This window comes from Castor canadensis, chromosome X (genome assembly GCF_047511655.1).
Source record: "Castor canadensis chromosome X, mCasCan1.hap1v2, whole genome shotgun sequence".
NCBI lineage: Eukaryota > Metazoa > Chordata > Mammalia > Rodentia > Castoridae > Castor > Castor canadensis.
In genome coordinates, this window is record NC_133405.1 from 37,682,973 (window position 1) to 37,702,946 (window position 19,974).

Consider the following 19,974-nt stretch of genomic DNA (forward strand, 5'->3'; position numbering starts at 1 on the left):
CCTGAAAGCCAACCCTAGGCAAAATGTGAATATAGACAAAATACCTTCCATGTCTCCACCTTTTTCCTATGAGTACCTCTAACAGATTTCTTTCTATCTTGTGCTGTATTTCCAAAAGGCCTTGCTCTCAAATGAGCCTCACTACAGTCGTAGTAATTAAAGTTTAAGCATAATCTCCTTCCAGATATATTCTAAGACTGTCTATAATTAGCCAATCTTTATATTCTCTCAACTGCAAAAAGGAACAAGGCATAATTTAATAACTTACATTGGTAAGTTATTAAAGAACAAGTTGACAAACTACAGTCCATTGGCCAGTCATCTGTTTTTAGAAATACAATTTTATTTATACAGAGCCATGCACATTCATTTATATATAGTCTATAATGACTTTTACCCTATAATGGTAGGTAGTTGCAGCAGACATTTAGATAGGTGGAATAAATTTCAAGAAGCCTATCATACAGAAAGGTGATTATACTTAATAATGAGTGATGTATTATATTCATTATGTTTTTGGTGGTACTGGGCCTCATGGTTGCTTTGCACTCATGGTGCAGGCACTCTGACACTTGAGCCACTTCATCAGCATTTATTTTTGTGTTGGGTATTTTCAAGACAAGTTATCACAAACTATTTGCCTGGGCTGACCTTGACCTGTGATTCTCCTGATTTCTGCCTCATAAGTTGCTAGGATTACAGGTGTGAGCCATGGTGCCTGGAGATGCATTATATTCTTGAAAAGTGCTAAGACAGTGAGTTTTATATGCTGTCACTATAAAAATAACTACGTGAGATGATGAATTAGTTACATAAATGTAATCGCTCCAATGCATAAATACTTCAAAATATCATGTTATGTATAGTAAAACATGTGTTACTGGCCAATCAGAATTAAATTATAAATTAATAAGTGAACAAATAAATTATTTTTTATCTCGGTCTTTATTGAAAAAGTTTGCTGTCCTCTAGTTTACAATTGTGACTTTACCAAAAGTATTCATTCCTACTGGACACCTGTAATGCTAGCTACTCAGAGATCAGGAGGATCACAGTTCGAGGCCAGCCAGGGAAAATAGTTCATGATACCCTATCTCAAAAATGGACAACACAGAAAATGGAAGGTTGAATAGCTCAAGTGGTAGAGCACCTGCTTAGCAAGCATAAGGCCCTGAGTTCAAACCCCAGTACTACCACAAAAAATATTCATTCCTTTTACAATGGAAAATTAAATCTCTTAATTTTAAAGATTTAAAATTAAATCTTTAAATCTATTTAAAGATAAATTATAAATTATGAAAAAATAAATTTTTTCTATCTGGTCCTTTATTGAAAAAGTTTACCATTCTTTCATTTACACTTGTAGTTTTACCCTTCAAAGTACTCATTCTTTTTTAAAAATGGAAAATTTAAATTTGATCAATTTCTGTACTCACTATTGTTTTCAGAAAGAATGCTTTTTCTCTGTATTTAGTTTTATTTTTTTAATGAGAATCTGTGATAAACTCTTTGTCTTCACATGTTTGAAATGCTTTTACTTTTCCTTGCTCATAAATGATAATTTGAGCCTAAAATCCCAAGCTTACAGTCACCTCCTATTCCAAGTACTTTTAAGGTATCATTTCATGATCTGTGGGCTCTTTTTATCAGTTTGGTCTTTTGTAAATTATCTGCCTTTTCTTTCAGAAATCTCTTAGGATTTTTTAACTTTGTTGTTCTTCAGTCTTGCAAGTTGTGCTTAGTTAGAGATGTATTTTTATTAAGCCCATTTGGCACTTGGAATGCACTTTCAATCTGAGGAATTATTTTTAGTTCTGGAAATTATGTCTTAAATGATTTTTTTTCTGCCACTTCAACTATTTCCTTCTCTAGGTACTTTTATGAGATACATATTGGAAACTTTTGATCTGTACTTCATGTTTCTTAATTTATCCTTCAGATAGTTTTAAATTACTGTTTTTTAATGTCATGTCCTGGGTTAATTTTTTCAGAAATATTTTCCAATTCATTAATTCCTTTTCAACCCTGTCAATTCCAGAGCATCCTTTAATTTCAATGACTAATGAAAGGGACAAGTTCCATTCAAGCTACTAGGTTCGAACCTGGAATAAGCAATACATCTTGTTTCAAGCACTTTTAATTCCTTTACCCCACAACTTCTGGACTTCCAGGTGCCTCTGCATGCTTCTACATAAAGAACCTAGAAGTGGTTTCAGAAGATTCACTTACCAGTTTCTGGTTTTCCTTTATCTTATTTCTAGTCTTAAGAGATAGCCATATTATTTTTGATGACAGTTACACATTTTTGGCTTTTATTTTTTATATTTATGTGTCATAGCTCTCTGTTTAGAACAGAGAAGTAATTCGAACAATCTCAACCAGAGGTCACTTTCCAGAAGAATTTGTACTTAATAGGAATTTTTTGCTATTTTTTGCAGTACTGAGGTCTTGTGCATGCTAGGTGAGTATTCTACCAATTGAGCCATGTCCTCAGTCCTTTTGTCTGTATTTTGTTTTTGAGGTAGGAGGGTCTTGCTTTGCCCAGGCTGGCCTCAAATTGATTATTCTGCCTCTGTCTCCTGAGTAGCTGGGATTCACAAATGGGCCCCACCATGCCTGGCTACTTAATAGAGATTGTTTATGAATAAATTTCCTCAAGATTATAAATGAGTGATTCTGTAATAGTGACTCCTGATACAGTGTGGCTTACTGTTAGGAATTAAAAGGAAGAGTCACAATATGTTTCTTAAACCGTATCATATAAGCAACTGCATCTTTTAAGGGTAGACACAGTAATGTCATATGGGTTTTTACATCAATGTAACTAATTCACTTGAACTTGGTCTCACACCATTTGGAAGTTTAAATACTTCTTGAATGTCTGTATATTTTAGGGAGTTTATATTCCATAGTTTCCTTGTTTCTGTGTGTGCTTTCTTTTGTCCTGTCATGCTCTAGACCAGAAATTTTTTTTGCTTTATTTCTACAAACAAAGTTAAAGCCCTTTGATATAAAAATTTTTGGAAACGTAGAAGGTTTATATTGAACAAATATATTTTCAAATTGATAGAGATCTCTGCTTTTAATCTCACATGTGCACAAACTGGGGAAATATGTATGGGCTAATGTCAATATGTTGGTTATGATATTACTATAGTGTTCTACAAAATTTATTGTTAGGGAAACTGAGCAAAGTACATGAGTGATCTTTTCATATTACTTTTTATAGCTGTATGAACAACCATTTTCTCAATTATTTTAAAAAAAGTTAAGGAAAAAAGCCAGATGACTGCCCTAAGGCATTTTCTTTCTGGCACTTCATACCACATGGCACCCAGTCTTGTTGCATTTTATGATGGTACCTCACTCCTTCCTACTTTTTCCTCCTCTTGTTCTTCTCTTTTCCAGGGTAAAAAAGAAAGTAAAACAGAAATAAAACATTTATTTTGCTGGACAAAGATTGGTCATGCCATCTTTGTCATGCCATGTAATGCCATGTAATGCTAGCTACTTGGAAGGCAGAGATTGGGGGAATCATGGCTGAAAGCCAGCCTGGGCAAAAGGTTCTTGAAACCCCATTTCAACCAATAGTTGGAAGCGGTGATGGTGCTGTTCCTTTTATTCCAACTATGCAGGAGGCATAAATAAGAGGATCAACAGTCCTGCCAGCTAGTAAAAAGCAAGACCCTATCTCAAAACTAACCAGAGCAAAAATAGCTGGAGGCCTGGCTCGAGCAGTAGTGTGCCTGGCCTACTTTGCCTAGAAAGTGTGAAGCTCTGAGTTCAAACCTCAGTACCACCAAAAAGCATTTATTTTCTGTGTCATATAGAACACGTTGGCCATTATCATTCATTGCTTTGTCTCTAGCAAAAATCCATGCTTTCAGTATCTTACCTGCTTTTCCTAGGATCTTGAAAAAATGTTTTACAAAGATATTTTGTCCCCAAGAGTTCTCATATCAGCTGTTGAGATAATACATATTTTATTTCCCCAAATGGGATATTTACTGCCACTCTGGAAGGATTTGATAAATAAGTTCTGAGCAGAATGTTAGCTGGGCTGCAGTTAATTGATTTTGTGGTTCTGACATGCTGCTGACTGGCAGTATTGGGGTTTCTGCCTATAAAGTGCTTTCAGCAGTAGAAAGACAGGTGGTAATATGTAGGAATGTTCAAGTCATTCTTTGATGTCTTATTTGATTACAGGTACATACATATACAGTTGGACTTTAATAGAAAGAATGAATGAAGGCTGGAAAGAGAAGAAAGGGGAATATTCTTTGATTCAGAAGCAGTTTATATAGACAATAAATGAAAATTCCTTTGACCATTGAAGATAATCCAATAAATCCGAGAATGGAAAGTAGGAAAAGGTAGTGTCCTGAGATATTTCTTTGAGAAGAATGAAGTCGGTATAATAATAATTAATGTTTTACAGACAGATAATCGAAACCTTTTGCATATAGTAACTAATTTAATCTTCATGACAATCACACAGCGTGAGTACTACCATTATCCCAATATTCATATTAGGAAACAGAAACACAGATAGTTTAGGCAGCTTGATTAAGGTCACACAGCTAGTACATCTTAGGTAAAATGCATATAAAATATACCATATATGTGTACTTTTTTTTTTAGACTGTAACTCACAATGTAACCCATGCTGGCCTCAAACTCTTGATCTTCCTTCCTCAGCCTCGCAAGTGCTGATATTTTAGGTATGCACCACCACAACCAGCTTAAAGTGTACATTTAATACTGCATTCTTTGTCTGTATTTGAGTTCTAATACTTGATATATGACTTTACGCAAGTAACTTATGAGGATTAAATAAGATGTTTCATGTAAAGACAGAGTAATGCCAGACACAACGCAAGTACTTGATGCATACTAGTTGCTATATTAATTGTAGTAGTAGTATTTTTATTGTTTCTTCTATTCCAGCCCTCCCCATCACTGGAAACTAAGGAAAAGTATTAGATGCGATCCAAAACTCACATCAGAGAGAGAAGTAGCCCAAGGCCCTTAAAAATGAAATCTGCCTGAAAATTGGGGGAAAGGTCTTTAACTCCAAACTAGATCATGCTGAGTTGAATCTCAGAAATGCTCTCATCAGAATAATCAGTGGCTCCATGTTAGATTGTTTATAATAAATTTATTAAAATTAAGAATTTTATATTAAATTTAGTTTTACTTAAAATTTCTTTGCAAGAGGTTTTAAAATCTTTCAAAAGATTTTTTCAGGAACAGTAGAAAATCATAAATTTCAGTCACTATTAATAAAATGAATCAATCACATTATAGTAGATTAAAACAATGACAATTCTCCCCAGGGAGCAGAGTCATATACTTTGCAATCTCTTTGGTAAACAATTTAATTGCACCAATCAATATTTTTAATGTATATCCCCTTTAACCCAGCTATTTCATTTCTAGGAATGTATCTTACAGCAATGCTCACCCAATTGAACAAAGATGCATATACAAAGTTGTTTGCAGATTTCTTAATAATTTGCAAAAATGCTAGAAACTGCTTAAATCTTCATCAAGCCCTCGATACTGCCATGAATCTGTGCACTGTTTTCCTAAGAGACATTCCTACAGCTAAATTTCTCTGGTTTAGTAACAAAAAATGCTTTCTATTCATAGACTTGTCTATTGTTTTATGAATAAACCACTGAGTAATTTCAGTGATTCTACTATTGTTTTCACAAACTTGAGAAGAGTTATCAGAAGTGTTATGATACCATATAAATGTCAAGAGGTGATTTAAAGGAACCATTTTTAGGGCTTAATCATTGCTCATTCTCATTTCTCTGCTATTTTCCCTGCCTTTAGAGTTCAGCAGAATCATGTCTTCTTTTCCAAACAGAATTTTCTCTTTAAAGGTTTTTGTGTTTCCTTCAACTCTGACTGTCCATTTTATATCTGAAGGACTTAGTCATTGTCAAAATTCTTCAGTACTAAAAATGAAGCTGTGAAAAAAAAAAAAGGAACTCTAGGGGCTGTGTGTGGAGTTACACATCTCTGAGAAAATGGTGACATTTCACCAAACAACATGAAGTCAATTAACATATGAGAAGAAAGAGAGCTAGCCAATGAAAGATTGGATGATATTTTGAAATAAAAACTCAGTATAATCCTCTAGGGAAGAAATAAAGAGGAATATTTTATTTAGTCTTCTAAATGCTCAATTAAGTTTATTTAGCAACTTTTTCCTAATTATAGCATAAACATTCAAAGTAGACATGACATTGCTTTATCTTGGATATTTACAATTGTATCTGAAAGCCTATTTATCCTTGAGAGACTAGCAATCAGTAAAGCACATGATGAAGCTATAAATCTATAGAATCGCTTTGCCAAATATCAATGTCTTGTCATTATGGTGGTGAAATGAGTTCTTTTCAGAACACTGTTGAATATGTCTCACAATTGTCTTTTTTCCAGTGGCTTAATCTACACTGTGAGTTGTCTTGGATTTTTTTCTCAGGCTTTGGTTATAAATAACACATCACAAAAGGACAAAACTAAAGAATGAAAAACTGGTTGGAACAGATTTTATTTTAAATCTCTCAATTTGTGTACTTCTAAAGCAAGCTTAAGTATTTGAGATCTTTTCTAGCCACTATTTGTGCATCTATGCTCAAGAGAGTGTAAAAGGACTATGACCATTTTTAACTGAATAAAGCAATAACATCACCTCTGTTGTACTGTCACCTCTTTTTCTTTTAGGTATTAGAACATAAAATAAATATATCCCATATTGCCACCATGCCTAAAAGCAGGATCTCAGCAATTTATTGAATAACTTAGATAGATATTATAACTTTTTACACATAACAGATTGGATCAGATCTCACAAGGGAAATTTGAAATAGTTTTATAATCCTTCTGTCTAATTAAAATGAGGCCATCTTGTCCCTCATGACCAAATACACACACATTTTGATTTAAGAGTTTTAACATTCGAGATCTTTTCCATTAAATCAAATTCATGCTGAGGTAGCCAAATATCCTAAATTGCTTGAAACTGTACCACCATTTATCTTTTTTACTCAGATGGCTGGCTGTCCTGCATCTTTTTAGAAACCATACAAATTTGAAGTAGCAAGTTTCAAATCAGCAGAACATTTAAAATTTAGTGAATCATTTGATAATGCACTTGGTCTCCTAATAAAGTAGACATACAGGAAGTAAAGCATTTTTCTATATGTCATATGTTTCATGTGTTTTTTATTATGTGTATTTTATTATGAGTCTTATCCAGAGCAGGAAATTGGCAATTAATACACTTAAGAAGTAGTTGAAACCTAGGAAATTCAGTTCAGCTACTTTTACTGAACAACTTGTAATCCTTAAAATGATTCATTTACAGCTCAGAGAATGAAATTTTGTTTTCTTATTCCTACTATGGGAAATATTTCTTAATTCTACAATAATTATGTGGCAATTGAATTTCTTCTTTGTCTATCATTTCTCATTTTAAGTTATAGTCTATTAATTGAAACAATTGACTCATCACTTGCAAATGTTGACCATAGCATGTTAATAAGATTGCAGAACAAATAATTGAAGGAACTCTAAAGCCAGAATGAGTATAAGTAAATGAAATTTCATCAGGATGCTTTATTCACTTTTTAAAAATGCTGTTTTGCTTTAAATGTGACACATTAGGATGGATTGCTAAAGTATTCTTTCCTTTTACCATCAGTCCTATCCTAACACTCACATAAGTTAGTGATTTAAAGTACCTAGTGCTAGTAAATTTCACTTGCAAACACTAATTTTCAAAGACTTAAAAATCACAGATAAAAATCAATTGGATCCTTTAAGATCAGAAACCAGACATCCTTATCTTACCACTTTTATTCAGTATAGTAGTGGAAATTCTAGCCAGGGAAACAAAGCAAGAGAAATGAATAAAAGACATTCAAAAGGGAACAGAAGAGATTAAATTGTGACCATTTGTAGATGACATTATATTATACATGAGAAAGACACCACAGCAATACTTTTAGAACGAATAAAAGATTTCAGTAAATCTGTAGGATAGAAAATCAACATGCAAAAATCACTAGTGTTTCTACATATGTAAAGTGAACTATCTGAAAAAGAAATCATGAGAATAACTTCATTTATATAACTTAAAAAGATGATACTTAGGAATAAATTTAACCAAAGAGGTGAAACACTTAAAAACTAAAAACTATAAAAACATCAATGAAAGAAATTGAAGAAGACACAAATGGAAAGATTAACAGTATTAAAATGACCATACTACCCAAAATGATTGACATATTTAATGCAATTCCCATCAACAATTCAGTGACATTTTTTACAGGAGAAGGAAAAAGCCCTTAAAATTCATCTGAACCACAAAAAACCCAAAATAACCAGAATGATTTTAAGCAAATAGAACAAAGCTAGAGACCACCACCAGACTTCAAATTATAGTACAAAGTTATAGTAATCCAATCAGCATGATACTGGCATAAAAACAAACATATAGACCAATGGAACAGAAAAGTGAGCTCAGAAATAAACCAATGCATTTTTGGCCAGTTGGTTTCTCAACAAAAGTGCCAAGAACACACAATGAAGAAAGACAGTTTCTTTAATAAATGGTGCTGGGAAAACTGGATATTCACATGTAGAATAATCGATTAAACCTTTATCTCACACCACATACAAAAAACCAACTCAAAATGGATTAAAGATGTACATGTACTACCTGAAACAGCACAGAAACTAGAAAAAACGAAAGGAGGAATACTCCATGAAATCAGTCTGGAAAATGATTTTTTTAAGATATGACCCCAAAAGCAAAATAGACAAATGGGGTTTTTATCAAACTAACATGATTCTGCACAGCAAAGGAAACAAGGAACAGAATGAAAAGATAGTCTATAGAATGGGAGAAAATATTACAAATCATACATCTGATATGATGTTAATATGCAAAACATGTAGATATCATGGGCATTGGAAATATAGCTCAGTGGTAGGGTGCTTACCTAGCATGGCCAGTGTCCTGGGCTTGATTCTCAGAACTGTTGTATTGTATATATATCCCCTAGACTTGCAATGAATTATGTCCCAATAAATCCACCATAAGTTGAAATTTTCATGTCAAATATACTTAACCTATATGATGTGGTTTGAATATTCCCTTAAAAGTGTATGTTGAAATTTAATTGCTACTATAACATTGTAATAGAATTAAGAGGTGGGACATTAAAGACCTCATTAGTCCATGAGGACTGTGCTTTCATGGATATACCGATGTAATTATTATGGATGTGAGTTAGTTACAGTGAGAGCATCTTATTATAAAAGTGAGTTCAGCTCTGTCTTGCTTCTGTTTCACGTGCTCACTTGCCCTGCTGCCATGTTATTACTTGTCCTGAAGGCTCTTGTCCGGTGCTGACCCCATGCTCTAAGACTTCCTGGCCACCACTTCTGCTAGCCAAATAAATCTTATAAACCATCCAAGCTAAGGTATTCTGCTATAGCAGCCAAAAGGCACTAAGACACTGTTGAAAATAATAGTTTAGTGTGGCCTAGCTTAAATATGCTCAGACACTGCATTAGCCTAAATTGGACAAGTTCACCTAACACAAAGCTTATTGGTAGTTTGAATATACTTTTGTACCATAAAGTAAAGAAATCATAAGTTGAGCCATTTTTAGTCAGGGATACTCTGAACAAGGAAATCAACTCAATAATAAGGAAATAACCTAATTTTTTTTAAAAGGCAAAGAAAGTGCTTGGATCAGTATTTCTCAAAAAGACATAGACATAGTCAATAGGTATATGAAAAATTCCAAAATCAGTAATGATTAGAGAAATGCAAATTAAAACCAGAATGAGATATCACCTCACACTTGTTAGAATGCCTAGTAAGTGAAAGAAGAAAGATTAGCTTTGTTGAGGATGTGGATTAAAAGGAAACTTGTGCACTATTGGTAGGAATGTAAGTTAGTATAGCCATTACATTTATTTTGCTATTGAATTATTTAAATTCTTTATTTTGGGGGATGTAAACCCTTTATCAGATGTATGGTTTGCAAATATTTTTCTCTTAATTGGAATTATTTCTTCACTATGTTGGTTCCTTTTCTACGCAGAAGCTTTGTAGTTTGATGCAATCCCATTTGTCTAATTTTACTTTTATTGTTTCTATTTTTGGAAGCCTATACAACAAATCATGCCAATATTGTAAAGCTTTTTTTGGTTTATTTATTCATTTATTCATATGTGCATACATTGTTTGGGCTATCTCTCCCTCCTGTTCCCCTTCCCCTCTTTCTACCCCCCACCCCCTTGCATCCAGGCAGAGCCTGTTCTGCCCTCTTCTCCAATTTTGTTGAAAAGAAGACATAAGCAATAATAAGAAAGAAATAGCATTTTTGCTAGCTTGAGATAAGGATAGTTATACAGAGAGATTCCTGGCTTTGCTTCCATGCACATGTGTATTGCAACACAAATAGGTTCATCTCTACCAGACCTCTTCACTACTTCCCAGTCACCTTCCCATAGTGCCCTCTGTCATGTTGGCAAGGATGCAGGGAAAATGGAACCCTCATACACTGCTGGTGGGAGTGTAAGCTAGTACAACCACTTTGGAAAACAATATGGAAGCTTCTTTAAAAACTAAACATAGATCTACCATACGATCCAGCAATCCCACTCCTAGGGATATACCCAAAGGGATGTGACTCAGGTTACTCCAGAGGCATCTGCACACCCATGTTTATTGCAGCACTATTCACAGCAGCCAAGCTATGGAAACAGCCAAGATGCCCCACTACTGATGAATGGATTAAGAAAACGTGGTATTTATATACAATGGAATTTTATTCAGCCATGAAGAAGAATGAAATCTTACTATTCGCAAGTGAATGGAAGGAAGTGGAGAACATTATATTAAGCAGAGTTAGCCAGCTCTGAAGGCCAAAAATCTTATGTTCTCATTCATACGCGGACTTTACCATATGAATAAAACACATGCAGTAATATTATTGGACATGGGTCACACACACAGGAGGAATAGGGAAAGGTAGGGAACCCAAACCTTGAAAGTGTTTGATGTGCTCACTGTAGAGGAGCGAATATAGTAAAGCTTTTGTATATATTTTCTTCCAGTGGCTTTACAGTGTCAGTTTTTATGTTTAAGCATTGCCTATTTTGTTTTATTTTTGTATATTGTAGTAGATAAGGGACTGATTTAATTCTTCTCAATATGGATATTCTTTTTTTTTTTTAGCACCACTTGTTAAAGATACGGTACTTCCCCTATTTGTGGGTTCTTGGTCCCTTTGTCAAAAATCAATTGATTATAATACTTGGGTTTAATTCTGGATTCTCTGTTCTGTTCCATGAATCTATATGTCTGCTTTTATGCCAGTACAGTGCTATTTTGATTCTTATACTTTCATACACTTTGAAATAAGGGAATGTAATGCATCCAGATTTATTATTTTGGTCATGATTGCTTTGGATATTCATGTGCCATATCAATTTTAGGATTATTTTTTCTTTTTCTTTCAAAAATACAACTGAAAATTTGAATTTCAATGGTATTGAATCTATAGATGGATTTAGGTGGTGTGGATATTTTAACACTATTAACTAACCCATGAACATGGGATATCATTTCATTTATATGTATCTTCTTCCATTTCTTTGTTCCCCTTATTAAAATTTAGTATCCTTTTCTCATTTGTGGCTTTCTGCATCAACCCAAAAATTGATTAAAATATATATGTACATTTCTTATATGTAAAGAATGACTAGATGTTGAAAACAAGACATTTAATACATTTTTGTTGATAAAGATGTCTGATGAAAGTATAAGAATTTCTGCCAGCCATTATAAGTATCTGAAATCCCCTTCATTAACAGAAGTTTGATTTTTTTAAAAAATGTATTTACCACCTCCAACAGAAACAGATCATGCTGCAATATCACTTGCACAGTTTGTCAACTTTGTTAGAATTCTTGTGCCTGCTTCCAAATATGATTAATACATACATTGAATAAAATTATTTTTAGGAATGCCACTCCCAAAATAGTAGTTACCGAAAGTCAAGCTACCTTAAATAAAATAGGATCAAATTTTCTGTGATTATTACCACTGTGGTAATTCTGATTATTTCAGATGATTGAAGAACAAAAAACTGATGGATAATGTCTGTGGCAGAAGAAATCATATTTGATGTTAGATTGTTTGATTTTTAAAAGTTAATTACTTTTTATCAAAGATTGCATTAAAAGACAACTTTCTTCTGTGCATCAATTTATCTGTTCAGACTTTTTCTTTTACAATAAGGAAGTTAATTTAAAATCCTACTTTCTAAAGTGCTAGTTGCAAATTATCAGAAAGAAATCATTTGCCTGAATTTGTGTAGCATGTGTGTAATCATGTTACTTTCTTGTTTCTAAATCCTAAGTTACCATGGTGACATTAGTTCTTAAAAACTGTTCAGGGAGAAATTAGCCTATTTTCCATAGTAGTTGGCACTGTCCACACATCCCTAGATATGTATCTTTCCATTATTACAAATATTAACAAACTAGAGAAGTTTTCTCAATCACAATTTGGAAAAATTTGCAGGTATAATCATTGTATATTTAAGCAATAATTATCTGAAATGTTTGGCCTAAAATTTACTTTATAGTGTTCTAAATTGCTTTATAAGTCTGAATAACTTTTCAGTTCCTTGATTTTATACTTCTTGAGTGATGACCAGACTGATGACGCAAATTTGATATAGGTTACTTTCCTAAAATAGATTGCAACTGTCTATTTAATGAAGAAGTTGTTTAGCACTTAATATATATAATACAGAGACTTCCTAAACTTACTTTCTTCAAGAGCAACTTCTTTCAGCACTTCTCTTATAAATGCATATTATTGATTAAAAAGTGAGCCTAACTATCTTTTATTCTTCAAAATGGTACTCTCTTTCATCAAAAGAGCAATAAGCATTTTCCCAAATGTCAAAAAAAATTGTATTGATATTTCACTTCCTTAGTTAAACTTACTCCTACATATTTTACATCATTTTTATTTCAATAGACATTTTTCAAAAGAACAGTTATGAATTGATAACAGATATGTGAAAAATGCTTAGTTTCTCTAATAATCATGTGGAAAATGTAAATTAAAACCACAGTGAGATATTACCTCATGTGTTGGAATGGGCATCATGAAAAAGAAAAATGACATGTGTGAGGCACCATAAATCAGAAAATACATAAAAATAAAAGACCAATGATAGCAAATGTTGTTGAGAATATAGAGAAAAAGAAATCGTTGCACACTGTTAGTGTGAATTTAAATTAGCACGGCCATTTTGAAAAAGTATGGAGTTTCTTCAAAATAATAAACAACGAATTTCTATATGACCTAGCAATCATATTTGGATATATTTCCAAAGAAATTGAAATTGGTATAATGAAGAGATATCCACACTCCCCTATTCATTACAGCATTATTCACAATATTCAAAATAGGAGAACAACCTAAGAGTTCATTAACAGAAGAATGGATAAAGAAATATGGTACATGTACACAATGAAATACTCTACAGCCTTAAAATGAAGGAAATAATGTAATTTGCAAAGACAGAGATTGAACTGGAGAACATTCTGTTAAGTTAAATAACCCAGGCACAGATCTTGCTTGTATATGGAATGTAAAAATGTTGATCTCACAGAAGTAGAGAGTATAAAGGTAGTTATCAGAGACTGGGTGGGGTAAGAAGGGATAGGGAGATAGAAGATGTTGATCAGAGCATGAAATCAGACTTGAATAAGTTTTCATGATCTATTACACTGAATGGTGATTATAGTTAATAATAATTTATATTATTATTTTATATAGTATCTATCATATATAGTATATATACATATATATGTTTATTATATATGGTATATTTTGAAATTGCTAAAAGAATAGATTTTTATGTTATCACCACAAAGCAATGATTAATTGGTGTGGTGAAGGATTTGTTAATTAGCTGGATTAAATCTTACAATTTAAACATGGATCAAATCATCACATTATAACCCATAAACTTCTGTAATCATTATTTGTCAATTAAAACTAATTTATTTAAAATAGAACTACCTTTGACACAAGAATCCCACTATTGTGTGTATATCCAAAGGAAATAAAATCAATATGTTGAAGAGGTCTGCACTCCATGTTCGCTAAAGCATTATTCATAATAGCCAAGGTATGAAGTCAATTTAACTGTCCACTAACAGATAAATGGATAAAGGAAATGTGTTGTATATACACAATGAAATCTACTCAGACTTTAGAAAGAAGGAAATTCAATCAGTTGTGACAATAGGGATGATCCAGGAAGATATTACATTAAGCAAAATAAAGAGAAAGCTAAATACTGTGATATCTGACTTATGTGTGAAATTGTTACCAATTTTTCCCCCAAACAAGTTTTTTTTTCCTCTCTGAATTGTGGAACCAATAACAGGACCAAGTACCAACTGAACATTCTTTTCTTCTTGACCAAGAATAAGTACAGTGGAAGATAGACTCACAAGTCAACTTCTAGAACAGTTAGAGGTCAGGAGGTTTTATATGTATAGGGTAAAAAAATGAGGGACAGGGATAGGCTAATAAAAGGGAAGAACAACCTGGGTGTGGTGGTGCATCCTTACATTCCCAGCACCAGGAGAGTGAGGCAAGAGAATCCTGAATTTGAAGCCAGCCTGGGCTACATAGGAAGAACCTGTCTCAAAAAGAAAGGAAAAAAAAAAAAAAGAAGAGGTAGGGACATTCAAGTCTTTTCTGGGGAAAGGGCAGAGATTTCTAGGAGTTTGGGTACCACTTCTTTTTGTTCCATTTATGGTTCTTTCTGGTCATTGTCATGGCAATTGTCAACTATCATGGTGCCAGGAGGTGTGTCATTCAGCAGATGGGATTACAATTTAGTTAGAGGTTGTCTGGTGATTACTCTAACAACCATCTTTGACCAAACTAATTTCATCTAATCTTCCTAAAGAGGAACTTCTGGCCTACAGGCATTCTGTCTTCAAAGATAAACATGATTAGAAGGTAGAAATTTAGTTAACTTAAGTAGGTAGTACAATACTAAGGCAGGGTAACAGAATCTAAAAATGTTGAACTCATATAAGTAGACAGTGGAATGGTGGTTACCAGGGGTTAGGGATGTGGGGAAATTGGAGAGACATTGTTCTATACATAATTTCATTTAGAAAAGAATAAGTTTAAAAGACTTTTTGCACAAAGTAAGGTTACTATAGTTAATAGCAATACACTGTATTCTTTAAAATTGCGAGGTGAATGAATTTTAAGTGTTTTCCTCCCAAAAATGTTATGTAAGGTAATGCCTATGTTAGTTGGCTCAATTTAGCCTTTTCACGATGTGAAAATATCTCAAAATATCATGTTGTATGCAATAAAATCTACAAGTTTCATATGTGAATTAAAAATAAGTCAGGAAAAATTTAAATTACAATAATAATTATTAAAAAGAAAGCTTCAAGCAAACAAGTCCAGCTTGTTCAATAGTTTAAGATTCACGAGCTGGGAGATGTCATATATGGAAATATTTCCTTCTATATTTTGTTTCAGACTATGTATGTCAAATAATCGAATAAATGTTTTCATATTTAAAAAGTAAATTAATTGTTTTTAACTCATCTGGAAAATTAAATGCTGAGTTACATAATTAAAATGTATTATTGTTTAATTTGTTTCTAACTGATGCAGTATGAAACATACAATTTATACATATTGAATGGTTACCATATAATGCCTTAGAATATTTTGATACATGTGTACACTGCATAATGTTTAAATCAGGCTAATCAATCATCTTTTCTATTGTTTATCATTTCTTTATGGTGAAAACTTTTTAAATGCCTTCTTCAAGCATTTGAAATGTATAGTACATTATTTTTATCATACTGTACAATGGAGCACCAGAACTTTTTGCTCTTATCTAAAATTTTTTTGGCCAATAAGAACTGTTGACAGTTTAGTTATATTTTAGGTTACTACTGGGCTTTATGTATGTTTTTCTTTGCATGGAGGTGTGTGCAGCTTTAAGGACAGAGTGCTTGCAAATATTTTGCCATTAGTACTATATCAGTACCATGAACAAATTAGATTAGCCTGCAACAGATGTGAAGACAAGAATTGGGACAGAAGAACAAAATTAATGAAATGAAAGAGATGAATCTGGAATAGCATGGATATTCAGAGCTATTCAAGTTAAAACAACAAAATTCTTCATCAATGCTGTATTAAGGAGGGATTAAAAAATCCTTCACGGGGAAATAAAATGATTTTACAAAAGGCCACTCCATGCCAACAAAGAAGAGAAAGCTAACAATCTAATTTTGAGTGAGCATTATAGGTCAATATGCTTGTAAGGTAGCAGAATAGTCTTAAACAGACTTACAAGGTCTAGGCAGAATTTCCTATCAATTTATACAGAAAATATAGAAAACAGAATAATAAAACTCTTATTTCCATGATAGACAAATGCATGCACCTTTTATTTATCTCTTGCATGTCTCCTGAAAGATTTAATTTCAGAGATATGTGTTCATAGTGCCCACAGTCTGAAGATAAAGATAAGCGAGTTGAATTACAAAATCAGAAGAGTTTGTCTCCCCTTGGCCTGAGTACACTTTCAGGAGACATCCTAAGCAGGCAAGGGTCTTCAAAAAAAGTTTTTTGTATTCTTACAATCTACATATGTGACTTTAAAATTTTATTACTGCTTAGGTGAGTGTATTCATATGTTTATGACATATATCTGGCAAAGTATTTGTAGCTTCAGTGTGAATTTAATTCTTCTTAACTGATATTTGTCCATAATACTCAGAAGACTTGTTTCCTGTGTTTCTCCTTCAAGCATTCATTCACAAGCATAAAAAAAGAGGATGAGACTGAAGCAGGAAAATCTGTGCAAAAGTTTGTTTGGTTTAAAGAAAACAAAGGATCTCAAGCCATTAACACAATCCAAGTTATATTGACTCCATGATAGAATATAATACAAACTAAAAGCAGCCTAGTCTTGTTAGCATCTCTCAACAAAAGGACAAGAAGGTAGCAAATCCTTAGACAGTATTGATTGTGAAAGTAACATTCAATACTTATAATAAATCAGCCCTGAACTCTAAGAGAATAAAAGGTATTACATTTTTTCTGAATGGCAAATGGCTATCTCAGGAAGTTTGTGAATTGGCCCATATCAATAAGTTTATTTTGGGCCACATAGCTCAAATACCAGTCCCTTTTCCCTTGAGAGAAAAAGAAAGGAGGGGAAAAGACTGTCCAGTGTTCTTATTTTCCCATTTAGTGTTACTGAAAATTCTGAATCCCTTAAAGAATAGTTACTAAAGCTGTTATATAATATATCTAGATTTAAACAAGATATTGGCAGTGTGCCTCTTCGTGAAAAAAATGTGAGCTGAGTAACAGCATTGTTGGGAGTATCTGTAGGCAGTGAGGTTGTGTCACTTGAGTTCACTGTCAAATAGAAGAGTGCTATTCTACTGAATGACTGAAGTTTCCATGTGGCATAAAATTTAATGTGCTCGATAACACGAATAATATTCAAAAGGTTTTTGGCAAGCCATAACAACAGGCTAAAACTAACAAGATAAAATTCAAGAGATTTACTTAATGTCAAACACAAATATTGACATAATAAAAGATTATTCTAAAGGATTATTTCAAGAGGAGGAGGTACTATTGTATCAAGGAATACATTATGACCAGGATATCTGCAAAAATCTTAAGAATTAGGTCACAAGTGTTTCTTTTATAGATATGTAGAAATTGAACATAGAAATAAAAGTGCTCTCATTGTACCTATCTAAAACAGAACTGAGAGGTTATGGGGAGAAAACACTTAGGTCACATAATAGAGGAACTGCCCCACTAGGCCAGTCTAGTGAAAGAGCCTGCTTCATCTTTAAGACTATATATATATATTTTTTTTCTTAACAAATATTGATGAACCTGCCAGCTATGACCTTAAGATGAGCTTTACGTAGTAACTACTGCTACTTGCCAGTCAGAATTTATCAGCCCTCTTAAGCAAGAAAAGTGCCAATGAATTTTTTTCATAGAAATTTGCATAGATTTCTCTGTCCTAATAAAAACCCCAATCTTTCTTTTTTGTCTGGATGTACCAGAGGCCATCTTGGTCTGTACATGTGTGTTCTGGATTGCAATCCTATACTTTATTCTCAAATAAAATTTTCTACATTCTTGTCGATGTTTTTGTTTGACTTCGACAGAGCAGGATAATATTGCTAGAAAGAACCAGGTATAGGGAAGTGAGCTGAATGGGTGGCATGATCAAATAATAGAGCAGAGAATGTTTTGACCTGAGGCCATTAAGGAGGTCCTATATTCTGGTTCAAGCGGACTCAGGCTGGAGCTTGGAGGAATGAGAAAATTTTAAACAAAATCAGGTTAATAAAAATTTTGTTTCAAATGATTAGTGGTTCAGTTCAGCTAATCATTTATGAAGCAAAGAACAGGAATTTAAAAGTCTGTGTCTTGCTTTGTCATAGGTAAAGGGGAAGGGTTTATATGATTCTTACCTAACCTATATGTGGAAGGAATTGGCTTTTTTTGGTTGTTTTGTTTTGCAGTAAAACATTTTCCATAGTATGAAAGAGTGGATAATTCCTTTAACCTTCTCTGCTTTCCAACAGCACAAGGCTCAATGTTATCTATAACGTGCTTCACGAAAAGTCAAGGAATTAATATACCATGGAGAAGAATGGAGGTTTCTTGGCTTAATTGCAAGGTTATATGAAAAACATCAGATTTTAGTTACATATGCACCATCAATGTGATGTGGTGAAGTAAAAAGGATAACTTTTGACTCTGTTAATACAATTCTATTGAAGGAAGAGCTTAATAGTCTATTATGGATGGTACTAGTCAGAATATATTTGAAGCAACATATTCAGTTCTGTATGTGCATGTTGCAGACTTGAAAAATTTAATATTTACACTATTTATCTACAAGATAAATAGGTCTTGTCTTTAAATATTTGAAGAACTGTCAGATGAAAGTGGGGTTATACGTGTATTTTTTGTTATTTCTCTGTGTGGAAGTCAATTAATAGAAATTATGAAGAAAATTTCTGTTTAACTAAAGGAAGAGTATTTTCACATTCTCCAACTCCAGAAGAGTTCCAGTCATTGCATATGTTCAAACAGAAACTAAATATTCACCAGGCAAGGTGTTATAAAGGGGTTTCTACAGTGGATGGGGAGTTTATTTTAATTTCTTAGATCTCTCCACCTCCATGATCCTTTGACTCTACAATTGACCACTTCATTCTGCTTTTCTTTCACCTTTCATGGAAAGACTCTTTCCCTTCAACTTTGTAGAGAATGCAAAGTAATCCTCAACAGGCCCAAGTACTTATGACAGGACAGTTATAGTTTTGAGAAAATGCATTTCACTTTAGATTGTAAATTACCAAAGGCCAGAGATGTTACAGACTATATTTCCTACATGCCCTTCACTCTCTTTGTACATTTAAGATGCTCGGTTCTCTATGAATTATAAAAACTGGACCGTTCCTTTGTCTCCTTTGGTTTCTTTCTTCTCAGACTTGTTGAAATTTCTGTGTTTCTTTCCACAATGAATGTCTCTGTTGTTGGTCATGAAGGGTAGCAGAATATGCTGCCTCAAAACACACCACTCTGGCATCAGGATTATTTTGAACTAAAGTCAATTGAGATATAAGAAAGGATTTCTGCCTTTCCTATTTGTCTAAAAGCAGAACATAAATTTATAAAGGTTTTAAGCACTTTTTTTATGGTTAAAGTGTTTTATTGGCACTGCAGGGCAGAGGGATCTTTTCTGTGCCTCATAACCAAAGGCAATGATTTTTGTGGGGGTCACAGTTTCTCCTGGGAATCTTGGAGAA